This window comes from Homalodisca vitripennis, chromosome 4 (genome assembly GCF_021130785.1).
Source record: "Homalodisca vitripennis isolate AUS2020 chromosome 4, UT_GWSS_2.1, whole genome shotgun sequence".
Classification (NCBI taxonomy): domain Eukaryota; kingdom Metazoa; phylum Arthropoda; class Insecta; order Hemiptera; family Cicadellidae; genus Homalodisca; species Homalodisca vitripennis.
In genome coordinates this window covers 153,691,663-153,704,076 of record NC_060210.1, presented here as the reverse complement: position 1 = coordinate 153,704,076, position 12,414 = coordinate 153,691,663, and the positions used below count along the sequence as shown (strand labels likewise).

The following is a 12,414-nucleotide window of genomic DNA, read 5'->3' as shown; positions in this document are numbered from 1 at the left end:
ATGAACATGCAGTTGTGATATAGTGTGAAGTACGTACACATTTTAATGGTAAACATGGTCAAGATGTAGGCGTGTTGCGGTGTGACGTACGTACGTAGTTTAATGATGAACATGCAGTTGTGATATAGTGTGAAGTACGTACACAGTTTAATGGTAAACATGGTCAAGATGTAGGCGTGCTGCGGTGTGACGTACGTACGTAGTTTAATGGAGAGGAGGGTAACGCTACCACTAATTTCGTATGTCAACTTAGAAAATGTCACCATTTAGTAAAATGTCCAATTACATTTTAATATTCAGCCTTATGTATAATAAAAATACCATTCCGCTTTCTGTCTGTCTATACGGACGATAAGTGCCTAGATTTGGCTTAGGGATTTTAAACTTGGAGTGGAAATCTATTACCTATACATTGCAGTTAGAAACTGTACATATTCTATTGAGAGTATCTACCCTGTCTGTCAAAGTAACTGTGGTTATGTTGAGATGCATGTTGGCAAAGAGAAAACATAGAATAAACAAATTTGATTTTATAGAGATAATCTTACAACATATTTAAGTAATTATCAACTCATGTGATGTATTTCCTTTGTTTGATTGGTTGACTACATATTAAGTTTTAAAATTGTTCAGTAAACTGATATGTAGTGTTTTATAGTAATCTAGACGGTAAATGGTTTTTCCCTATATTTAGTGACAAAAATTAAGAATAAAAAGGGGATGGATCATAGGTTTTATTAAAATTTCCACGTCGCAATTCCTTATGTGACTGTTAAGTACAAAATATACTTTAATTAATTTAAACTAACTTTGTAGGTTCATAATGTTTTAAATTATATACAAAACAGGATACATTTCTATACCTATACGAGTGTTTGAATATTCCTAGGATAATGCTCTTAAAAAAGAGGAAATACCTTCTGTGACAAAAATCAAAGTAGAACAGTTAGTGAGAGACTAAATGCAACCTCAGTAAGTCATTGCGACAATTTGTTCTTTAACTTCTTAATATGTTTCAGAACTGACTAGGATCTTCTGAAGGTGAGTTTAATTCCTTTGCACTACAGATATTTATTGCACAATAGAATTTAAGTTACCTGTGGATTTCCTTTATACAATTTTCTTTTATACCGTGTTATAACATACGGTCTAAGAATTAGTTACTGGTAAATGTTTCAGGTATCATATCTGACCTTACATCCTAGTTAAAAATTAATATTTGCAATGTTTTATTTTCTATTATTAGAATAGATCACAGTATTTGTTAAAGAGATGAACTGATAAGAAAGTAACATACGTTCTACTTGTGTTTTCACTTTGTTATTTATGGGGTATTTTATTAATATTTTTTTGTTTTATCAATAAAAGGCATTAGAGTCCTTATATGCAATGGAATATACAAAAGATAGTTTCAATGAAACTAATATTTGATTTGACTAAATTTTCATTATTACCATTGATTTTGTAGTCTACTACTGCCAATGTTACCACTACTAATGTACTCCATGAACAGCTTCATAATATCCTACAGGATAATATGAGGTGTTGATCAGCTACCTCTTTTATTGCGTACCATTTAATCTTAAACAGACTACCACTGAGTAAATCCGACTAGAAAATTAAATAAAGTATTGGTATTCAATTAACTAATCAAAAACTAAATTAGCGACAACTATGTATTGGCATTTAATTTGACAAATTTTAAATTTTTAACCAATGTTCTCATTATTATCCATGAATATAAACTGTACTGTATATCAACGCACTATTATAATTCTTGTATATAGGATATACCTACTATTTGAAACAACTTACTATATACATATAAAACGCAGAACACTTTGAAAGTTTCGATACCTAATTTGCATGGAAAGAGTTAATGAACGTTGAAATTGGTTTAAATAATAGATCGCTTTGATTCGGTTCTAAAAGAATAGTTAGTAGTTCCAAGCTAATATAGTGTAAATTGCGTTCAAAACACTGACCATTGTGAAACAGTCGTATTCATGGCTATCAAATTAAAAGCTGTTGTAAATAGGTTTGGTTTTGCCCATTACACTATACAACTTTAGGTGTCTATTACCCATTGTTTGCAAATCGATATAGTAATGTTTGCCAACTGTGCACTTTAATTAATTTTATAAAACTGCAACAATGATCCAACATAATACCCTAAAAAACTATAAGTTATTTTTGTAATTCAGTTTGGATATTTATTGTATTTCTTTTTACTAGTCAACTATTTTCAATAAAATATATCTAGTACTTTAGATACAATATGATCACTTCCTTGCTGATTTACATAGATAAAGCGATTATCGATGAAAAGTTTCTATGCATTTATCTTACGGGAAGTCGAAAAAAATTTGCAATATATCCACATCTGGTTGTTGTTTTCATAGATTGTTTTGAAATGAAAGATGTTTATTGTTTGTTAGAATTTTTATTTTAGTTATATTTACTAAAAGTAAAAATGGGGAGGTCTTCTCGCATATACAAAAAAAACTTTTGGAAGGCAGCAGCTTACCATAAAGGTTATCTTGCTAGGTTCTTGATTTTTAGAAAATTAGGTATAAATCTCAGCAAGCATTGTGCTTAGAAGTAGAAAAACATTGACATAATTAGAATAAGAAAAGCAGTGAAAAAACATTTTGGAGCTACAAAAAAATGCACGGCATCAAGTACAGCTTCATGAAACTGGAGCAGTTTTACAATGAACAAGAGGGCCCGGACAATCATTCCTACTCATCTGGGCACTATTAGAGATAGAATAACATGTAAGTCAAATTAATTTACTAAAAAATAAAGTTTAACTGGGATTTAACAGCAGTTTCACTCTTTTCTCACTTATTTACCTTTTTCCCATGACACTCTAATGCTATTGGGCGGAAATCATTTTTACAATAAAGTATGACCTAAATACAAAATTAGACATCATTTCAATGAAACCTGATCACTAAAAAAGGAATTAAATATTATACATCTTTTTCCGAAAAAGAAATGGGTAAGAGTATCGATTATAGTGAATGTAAATCTGTCCAAGACATATTTGTATAAAAAGAAAACAAAAAACTTATTCATGTGTAAACACAGTTAAGTTTTATCATCCGACAATCGTAAATATAGTATAAAATAGTATGATTACTCTCCCATTATTCCATTATAATAATAATAAATAAATATTGTTTATCGGACATAGAGTTAATCAATTGTGGTAATCATGTAACTGAAAAAATAAAACCATTTAGAGTCCACTTTTAAATAAACTTATACATATAAACAACTTTATGTTTATTTGTAAAATGATTTTGTTGGAGAATATGATGGATGGTCATAAAGCATGCAGTAAAACATAACCAATACAACCAATAGATTCACTACCAACAGAGGTTATATGTTTCTCCCAAATCTCTTACCAATAAATATAGCTTAAAATGTTACCAATAAAACCAATATATTGCACTAAAATTAGAAGTTATGTGCTTGTTGCTTTTAAATATATAACAAACAAAATATACTTAAAGAGTCTACTTATACTAACAAAATAACGAATCTTCTAAAATAAAATATATCACACTAGACATTTATTTCAAACTCATACGAATACTGTCCAGGAGCCCGTTAAAGGAATGCGCTTGCAAAATATTGCCTTATCTATAATAGTGAAAACCTGATGTTAATTATGTGTAAAATGAAAAAATTATTAAAAACATTATTTATTTTTTATTACGGCACTTCTAATAATGTACACACTTTTAGTTATTGAGCTGATACGAGTAACAAATATGAGAAAAGGTCACGTGATAACAGAAAAGGAAACGGGGTATGTGTTTCCCTCTAAAGTAAAGTAAGATCATATGTTACTTTAATAAATGTAAAGCACATCTTTTTGTTACTCATAATATTTTTACCATACTCGTATAACTGCAGAAATAAGGAGAGTGCATTGAGTTTAATTTATCAGTTTTTCATAACGAGCATCTATTCAGAACTATCTTATTTTTCTTGGTAATGTTTGCTATATTGAAATCATGTTGATGAGAGTAAAAATAATACAAAAGTATAGGTTACAATCCATTTATTCACTTATTCATTTGTATTAAATAATAATATTTTTATTTATAAAATATACAATAAAATGGCACATTACTTTTGAGAGGATACTGGCTAAATGTTTAGAAAATAAGAATAATATATCTGCATTGTCAACCAACCAATTAATTTCATCCAAATTGGTAGAACGCTTATTAAAATTTAATTGAAGATATTTAAAGAGTTTTTTTGATTTCACATTCAATCAACAAATCTAAAAGTAAAATTATACGTCACTAGAAGATTGCAATATTTGATTAGGGTAATTTACATTGCTAATACTGTTATATCAGCTGCTGGTGTTAACCCTTTCTTAATGATTCTGTCTGTCAAGCGGTGCTGGTGTCGCGGCGCTGGTTTAATTGCTTCCTTAGAAGTGTTAAAGAGTTAGGGTTTGTAAGTCATATATGGTAATTTCTCCAGCAAATCAAACGTACAGTAGATCTCATCATTTGAAATCCAAATTCAAAGTAACTATAACGACTTCAGCATGATCTCATTCGGAACAATTGGAATTCACTTAATTAACTTTAAATCAACACGTTTTCTTCACTCTGATGCGTCAGAACTACGTAAAATTGAAATAATATATTATGAATGATAACCGATTACACAACTCTTTGTTACAATACTGCACAATATTGACGATGGTCGAGCATACTAGACGTGGACTTTAATCTGTACTAGAAGTAATGCATGTTCATATCCTGTCTGTGATCATAGCAATCTTTATCAGTACCGAAGTATTTGTTCTGTAAGAACTCTCCCCTCTTATTCTGTTTCATAAGATCCTCGCACAGACCAGTGGCCCATAACGACGGGCAGACTAAGGCTTAAATGAGGAATGGCCAAGTCTTAAAAAATAAAGTAAAAACAAGGAAATGTAAAACACAAGACTGTTGCAGTTTATTTACGGTCGTCACATAGTCAGCAAACCAATTGATGTGTTAGAATAATATTTTCGTGTATATAAAATAAAATTTAATTCAGTTATAACATATATTATACTGATATTATTGAATATATGAAATCATTTAGTACTTTGTAACTTGCATGTCTAATGACTGCAAAGTAATAGTAAGGAAGTAAAAGAGGTAGTGACATCTTAATGTTAAATCAGTATTCATATTCAAATATTCTGAAGCACTTTCACTTACTATTTTATTGAAAATAATTTTATTGAATAATATAAAATATTAAGTTTTCCCTGAATGAAAATACATTTTACCTGCATTTAAAGTAAGAAGATATTTATTGCATGCGATAGATTGGATATTGGAAACCAATGCAAAGTTTTAATAGTAGACTTACCGTCATTGACACTGAGACCATATCGTATGTTTACTAGAACAACCTCGCACTCGCTCTGCATAACATTTCATTTGAGCTAAAGTGCAGGAGCATTGTACATGTAAATTCATTAATGGAATGGAAAACTTCCAACTCAAGCTAATGGGAAATATTACATGACGGTAGAAAATTATCGGAAGGGTTTATAAAAAGAACTTTATTGTAAAAATATCATTTAATTTAATTAAAATAATGCTTGTTATTTAGTAAAAACTGACACAAAATTGCTTCGGTTAGTAGTTAAAGGTATCATCAAAAAAAAACCAGGCTGTTTAACTTCTAAAATAAAATCTAGTAATCATGGCGAACAGGACTTAAAATGGCACATTTATATTGGAAATAATTGTAACTATTTACGAAAATTTACGTCATTCCGGAATAAAACACAGCACGATAGAGAACTTATATAGTGGAAGCCTTTAGACTACCATGTTTAACTCCCGTTGAGGCAAAATATTGAATTCCATAAAATGGAAAGAGAACATCCGCTAGAACAGAATGATTATTCTTAATGTGGTGGGTGATATTTTCTGTGCCTCACGAAAATTCTGCGCAACTATGGGTAGCCGAACAAGAACCCTATTATACTACAGCGGAGGCAGTATTAATCACTGAAATACGTGTAAAAAGGCACCTTGATCTGTAATGCAACATAATGTCACCGATTAGCAGATGGGTTGTCTAAGAGAGGTTACTGCAGGTCAAAAATTTATTAAAGTTCGATCTCCTTTCGTAAGAGTAGTTCATAACACAAGTATGGCATTCTGGAAAGAAAGTCTACCCATATTGCACCTTTTAATAGAAAGATGTTAAGTGAAGTTCAGGATTTTAATCTGGATATTTTTGTTATTGAATAAACTTATGTCTCATAAAAAATCTGTCATAAGGTTAAAGATTCTATTTTGGATAGAAGCTACTGTAGCAATCGATATCTATCACCAAATATATCTGTCACATACTGCTTTAGTGCTCTCCATTAAAATCACAATTTTTAAATGGTGAGAAATTTGTTATTTACGACTGTATGAAAACGGCAGTATTGTGGCATTACTGAATAATCCTAAGGAAGGTCGAGATACAACACTTGGCAGCACTTGGTGGCAACTACGAGCAAAAAAACATAATGAGCTCTTGAAGAGTGGCTATAACTCTGAGCTGAGGCCATTACTGTCTAGGTTAGTTTTAAAATGTCTCAGCAATCAGTCCAATCAAACTTTCTAAATCTTTGATCCAAACCTTAGTCGATAATTCTGTCTTGTTATCCAAATAATACATTTAGAAAATCGACTTCCTTATGATCGGCTCTGGAACAATAGAGATATATTTTGGTTCATTAAAAACCATTTCACTGTCTCAATCACTAATAATGCAATGTAATTACACAGGTAAAGAAGGGTTAATTTCCACACAGGATAGTAGAAGGTGACTTGCTGTAGAAATAATGCTAAGAATGTTTAATTTCAGAAGAATTCATTCATTACGACCAGTTTAAATTCAGGTTTGAATCCAATAGTGACTGAATGGCTATGTAAACGTCCATCACATAAATTTCTTGCTGGGTTCTTCGACAAGACTGAAGAAGACTCAAAGGGAAATCTCGCCATTGTTTAGTCTGACAAAATTTAACAAAAACATGAAATAGGCAGTAGTGTATCCTAAGAATATTTTAAGACATTTAAAAAACATGTATAATACTTTTAAAATGGTATATAATGTGGATAAATAAATACTTAAGAGTTATCCTGAAGCAGTTTCTTTTATTTGATGAAATCAGTTATAATTGACCATATGCATCGTCACTTTTCTATATATAAATAAATTGATACAACGGTGTGTCAAAGGACGCAACATAATGTATGAAAGTGTTACCAGAATATCAGGAGAACTCACCAAATATCACATGTTAAAACTTCAATTCTATTTACATTTGTTTATTCTATGATTTATTGTCTTATAATGTTATAAATACGAAAGTGTATTTGTTTATTTGTTTTGTTATCGACTATTCGTCTAATTTTACATGGACATTCTTACGGTCCCTGGAATGAATATAGGCCTATTGCTACTTCAAAAATCCCTCTGGGCTACGGCCCAAGGGATGGTTTGTAAATTAGCGAAGATGTTAAATATTAATTAAAAGACCATGTCTAATGTAATAAACTATTGTTGTGTAACATTGTTTATTATTTTACATTTACAGTGAGTGCATTCTATTATGAGTAATTTTTAATAATGGTAAGGATAACCATTATTTTAAAACCGTTTTATATTTCAGCAATTAGGTAAGTAATCATTTACTTTAGAAAATGATCTAAAACATAAGATAATCACAGTTTGACTCCCAAGACTCCCTTTGAAGCAGCCGGCAAGAACTATACGGGATAAAAGTTCACTGGACTGTGCTTTTGAACTAATGTACCAATTTCAACTCTAACTGTACTTCAATATTAAGAAAATTTTACAGTTTATAAAGAAACAAAAACTTATTTGTCATTGTTAATGTAATTTTAATTGTACAGTTTTATAAAATACTAAGTATTAGATCTAACTCATATTAGTCCACTTATGACAGAAGTGGGCTTTTCGGATCTGTGATAAATATTTTCTTGATACGGGGTGACAGCTAGCAGTGCAGATATAAGAGACAATATTGTCTAATTTTTACTTTAAATTGAGAGACTGCTATGAAACTTAAATTAGATGTCTTTTTAAAAAAAGTAAACATGTCATAGCTGTGGATGTATTGTTATATATGTATATATGTGTATGTATATATATATAGTCTATGTTTTTTCTTGATCGGAAAAGAGGCAAAATCATCAATGGAACAAAAAAAAAAAAAAAAAAAAAAAAAATGAGATCGGAATAAATTAAAACCACCACAAAATACATTTTAACATATTTTATTGATCGTGGGAAGAAGGCAAATTCAACATTGGCGTGGGAAATAAAATTTACTCAAACAAGAGGTGCTCATATTTGAAAAATTTGCGAAATTGCGTGCAAAGGCGCAGGTAACTGCTAGTAATATGATACTATGGTTGACCGTTCACTAACGGTCAACCAAATTCCATGGAGTACTATGCACCATCATTGAACTTAATGTATCTCATATGTAAAATATTTATTTCATAATTTAAAGTCTATACTCGTATATAGTTCACTACGTTCTCAATATATCGTGCAAACATTATGCAGGTAGAAAGTCAAATAGGCAGGTGTACAGACAAACAGACAGGCATACATATAGAAATGAAAACTGTATAGCCCCTCGAGTGACAGGGGTTAATAAATTCGTTAAAAAATACGTTAGGTAAAAGAAAATAAAACGAATTTACATTAAAAACAACAGATTTAGCACGTCAGTTATACATCTCTCATTGCCACACTGTACACAGAAACGTTGTAGAATATTTCTGCTACACAAGAAATGCATGTGTGGTTATGAAATGCTGCCAGTTCAAACTGCTTGGAGCTATTTTCAGTTTGAATGGATCTGATGAAATAATGTATCAATTATTTTGAATATCGAAGTTCATTGCTCATTGTTAATATAATTTTTTTAATGAAAGGTGAACGATTGTTGCGATTATAATTTATTTCTCACCAACTAAAATACTCAGTGTTTACCAGTATATCTGCTTTGATTATAAGATAGTTACCTAAATGAGAAAACCAATAACAGAGCTGTCTAAAGTGTCAGAATTTGGATATGTGTGTTATAAATAGCGCAGCTTCAAATCCTTTCTACGGCAGTATCACTTGTTATCAGTACTATTGGAGTCACTGAGTTCACTCTCCTCCTTATTCTGTCCGATAAGATCCTCACACAGGCCAGTTGCCAATGAGGATGGACATGTTGAAAGGCAACCGACCTCTACCTAAAAAAATTCCAAATTAGGCTCTATTTTTTAGGTTAAAAATAAGTTTTCATAAATAACCATAACAGTATACCAACTACCTGAGTTATATTTTCTGCATAGAACGTTAAGACAGTGTATCTAAATTTATATTTTCATATAGTGTGTGTTAGTAGGTATAACTCATATTTATGATGTATTATGAGTATATTTCCCATTATAGTTTTCTGCTTATAAACGTCATGGATTTGTAATGGCAAAATTTGTATTAACAGTTTTAAATATTAAAACGCAGTTTTAAACATGTTTAACGTTTAGTTATTAATTTTCAATTGTGTTGCTTTGGAACCAATTTCAATTATATTGTAATTGTTTGTAGTACAGCCTTAAATTTAAAGAGGAGTAAATAAGGGGGTAAAGTAAAAAAATAAAATGAAAATAACTGACGGGTATAGTAACCTTATAATATGTTTAACACATCAACATATTTTCATAAAATATAGAACTTTCAGAAGACTTACATACAGTTAGTCAGTATGGTGGGTTCTTTTGAAACTTACTGGTACGTCTTACATAGACATTGGGATGAAATAAGAGCAATTCGAAAATTCTGAAGTTTTTTGTTTACAGCTATCAGTTTTAAGCTATTGAAATTCATTAGCTAGATTCTTTACAGTAACGTATTTAAATAATGAAGTTTTTTCAAGAATACTTTCATACTTCATATAACTTTATTAATATTCATAGAGAAGTGAAGTTTGATAATAAATGTACAAAATCTTTGAAAAATGTATGTAAATAGAAACAAAAGTTAATCTAAAAACACAGTTAATACGTTTTGACCATTCGGAATGTGAAACTGTATAATCAGAACGCGTAAGTTTTAAATTCCATGAATATTAAAGGCTCGAGGGACTGCCTTGAGTTGTTTACGTTTGAAAATAGCTGACGCTAAATATTTGTAAAACGCTTGCCTTTTCGTCTGAAGAGCACATTTGGAATTTGATTATTGAATTGCAGACATTTAAACCAGTTGTAATAATATAATCAACGTGAAAATGAATATAACTGATATTGTATATAATAACACAGACATAATATACAAAGGCATGCGAGGGAAAATTTTCCGTTCAGATAAATATGTTCCATTATACCGCTTTTAGATATATTTGAGTATTGAGCTTGTCATTGTATTTAAGGTACTTTTAAGCCATTAGCCCATTTATGAAAGGGGAAAAAAGTAATGTATAAATAATTATTTTCACTAATTACGAATTAGAAACTAAAAAATACGCTAACAGTCTGCTAAACTCTTCCATTATGAAAGTATTATGGGGTAATCTTTAATGACATACAATGTTTACCTAGTTTCGAAGATGGCGTCGTCAGTATGTTATAACCGTCGGGAGTTATGGGTCTTATATTGATTCCGACTATCAGTGTCTTTTTTCGGCATAGTAATCCACAATTACACACACACACACACACACACACACACACACACACACACACACACACACACACACACACACACACACACACACACACACACACACACACACACAAATTAAACCATTTAATGCTTACACTCGTGCATTAGAACTTGTATTGTCCGTCCATAAACATGTGATGATTATTTTAAACTTGTCGTTCTTATAATTTTATATAGTGATACTAATTATACTATCTATAGATGGTCAAGCATTGAGGTTTGGCACTGTATCTCACTCAATCTAATGTATCGAGGAGGCTCACTTTGTATTGGTGATAACTTATATTATTAGAACAACCAACAAAATGCGTTAGAATCTGAGAAAAAGGCGGGAAGAATGTTGTTGATCGTGACAGCACGTTTTGTGGGTCATATACATGCTAAATGCTAAGTCAGGTTATTAGCCACTCCAGACGTAAAGTATATCTGAGAATAGGGCGAAATTATTTTAGACTTATAGTATCTTCACTAATACTATATATATATGGAAGAAATTGAATAAGAAATTTGCCTAAATTCTTCTATATATAAACTTTGTAAAAAGAAAGGTTGTATTAAACCAATTTGATTTGGTGGTAGGACAAATTTTTTACTAATATAATTTGTTTCTTAGGCTTGTCTTGATACGCTACCTCTTTAACGGATATTATTTCGTTTTATTATCACGAAGTAAATCTAACAAGACAAAAAAACTAATTTTACTCAAGTAACTAAACGAAAAATAAAATAGCGTCAACTATTTATTGATATTTTAAATGAAGGGTTTTAATTTTTAACCGATCTCATCGTTATTCTTTTATATAACTGCATGATAAATGCACTATTGGAATTATAGAATATTGAAAATAGTTACAATTCGAAACAGCTTACCAATATAAATATAGTGCGTAGACTAACTTTAAAAGTTTAGAGAGTTCAATTTACGTTGAAATACTTAATGTAAGTTGAAACTGGTTTAAACAACAAGTCTTTTCTTAGGTTTTGGTTAGTATGAAATGGAGCAGTAACTAGTATCAAACTAACATAGCAATAATTCCATGTAAATCACTGCTCATAGTGAAACAGTCGTTCATGACTATGAAATTAAAAGCTGTTGTAAAATGGTTTGGTTTTGCCCTTTGCAGTATAATACTTTAGGCGTTTAATACCTCTCCATTATCGGAAACCAACATTTTATTAAATTTGTATACATAGGATTAGCCTAATTTAGTTTTCAATAAACATTGAATCGCAAAAAGTACTTGATCCGCCGAGACTTAAACTCGGGTATCTCACAAGCCGGGCGAGCATGTTATCATTGCACCACAGATCCCTCACTTTTTACGATGCAATAATGTCGTATTTCGACTTTTCTGTCATACATGGGTTTAAACAGGCAAAATTTTTGTAACTCAATGTTTATTGAAAATTACAAACCAATATTGTAATATTTGCCAACTACGCATTTCGATTACGGTTAATAAACCTCAACACTGATGCATTCAACTTTATATAGGGTATAGTATTAAATTTTTAAAATTAATATTGTAATTCCGTTTATTAGTAGATACTTAACTATACATTTGTGTAGTACCGTTGGTATAATTTAATATATTTTCACTAATTTTCATAAATATTGCG

The 12,414-nt window shown here is 30.5% G+C and overlaps 1 long non-coding RNA gene across 1 annotated transcript in view; it reads left to right on the top strand.

The window, feature by feature from the left end:
- LOC124360354 overlaps window positions 1-12,414 on the top strand; it is a 188,694-nt gene that overhangs the window by 78,330 nt on the left and 97,950 nt on the right. The window contains exon 2 of the long non-coding RNA XR_006922239.1: window positions 1,020-1,041. This is a non-coding gene — a long non-coding RNA (uncharacterized LOC124360354). The remainder of the gene's footprint in view (window positions 1-1,019; window positions 1,042-12,414) is intronic.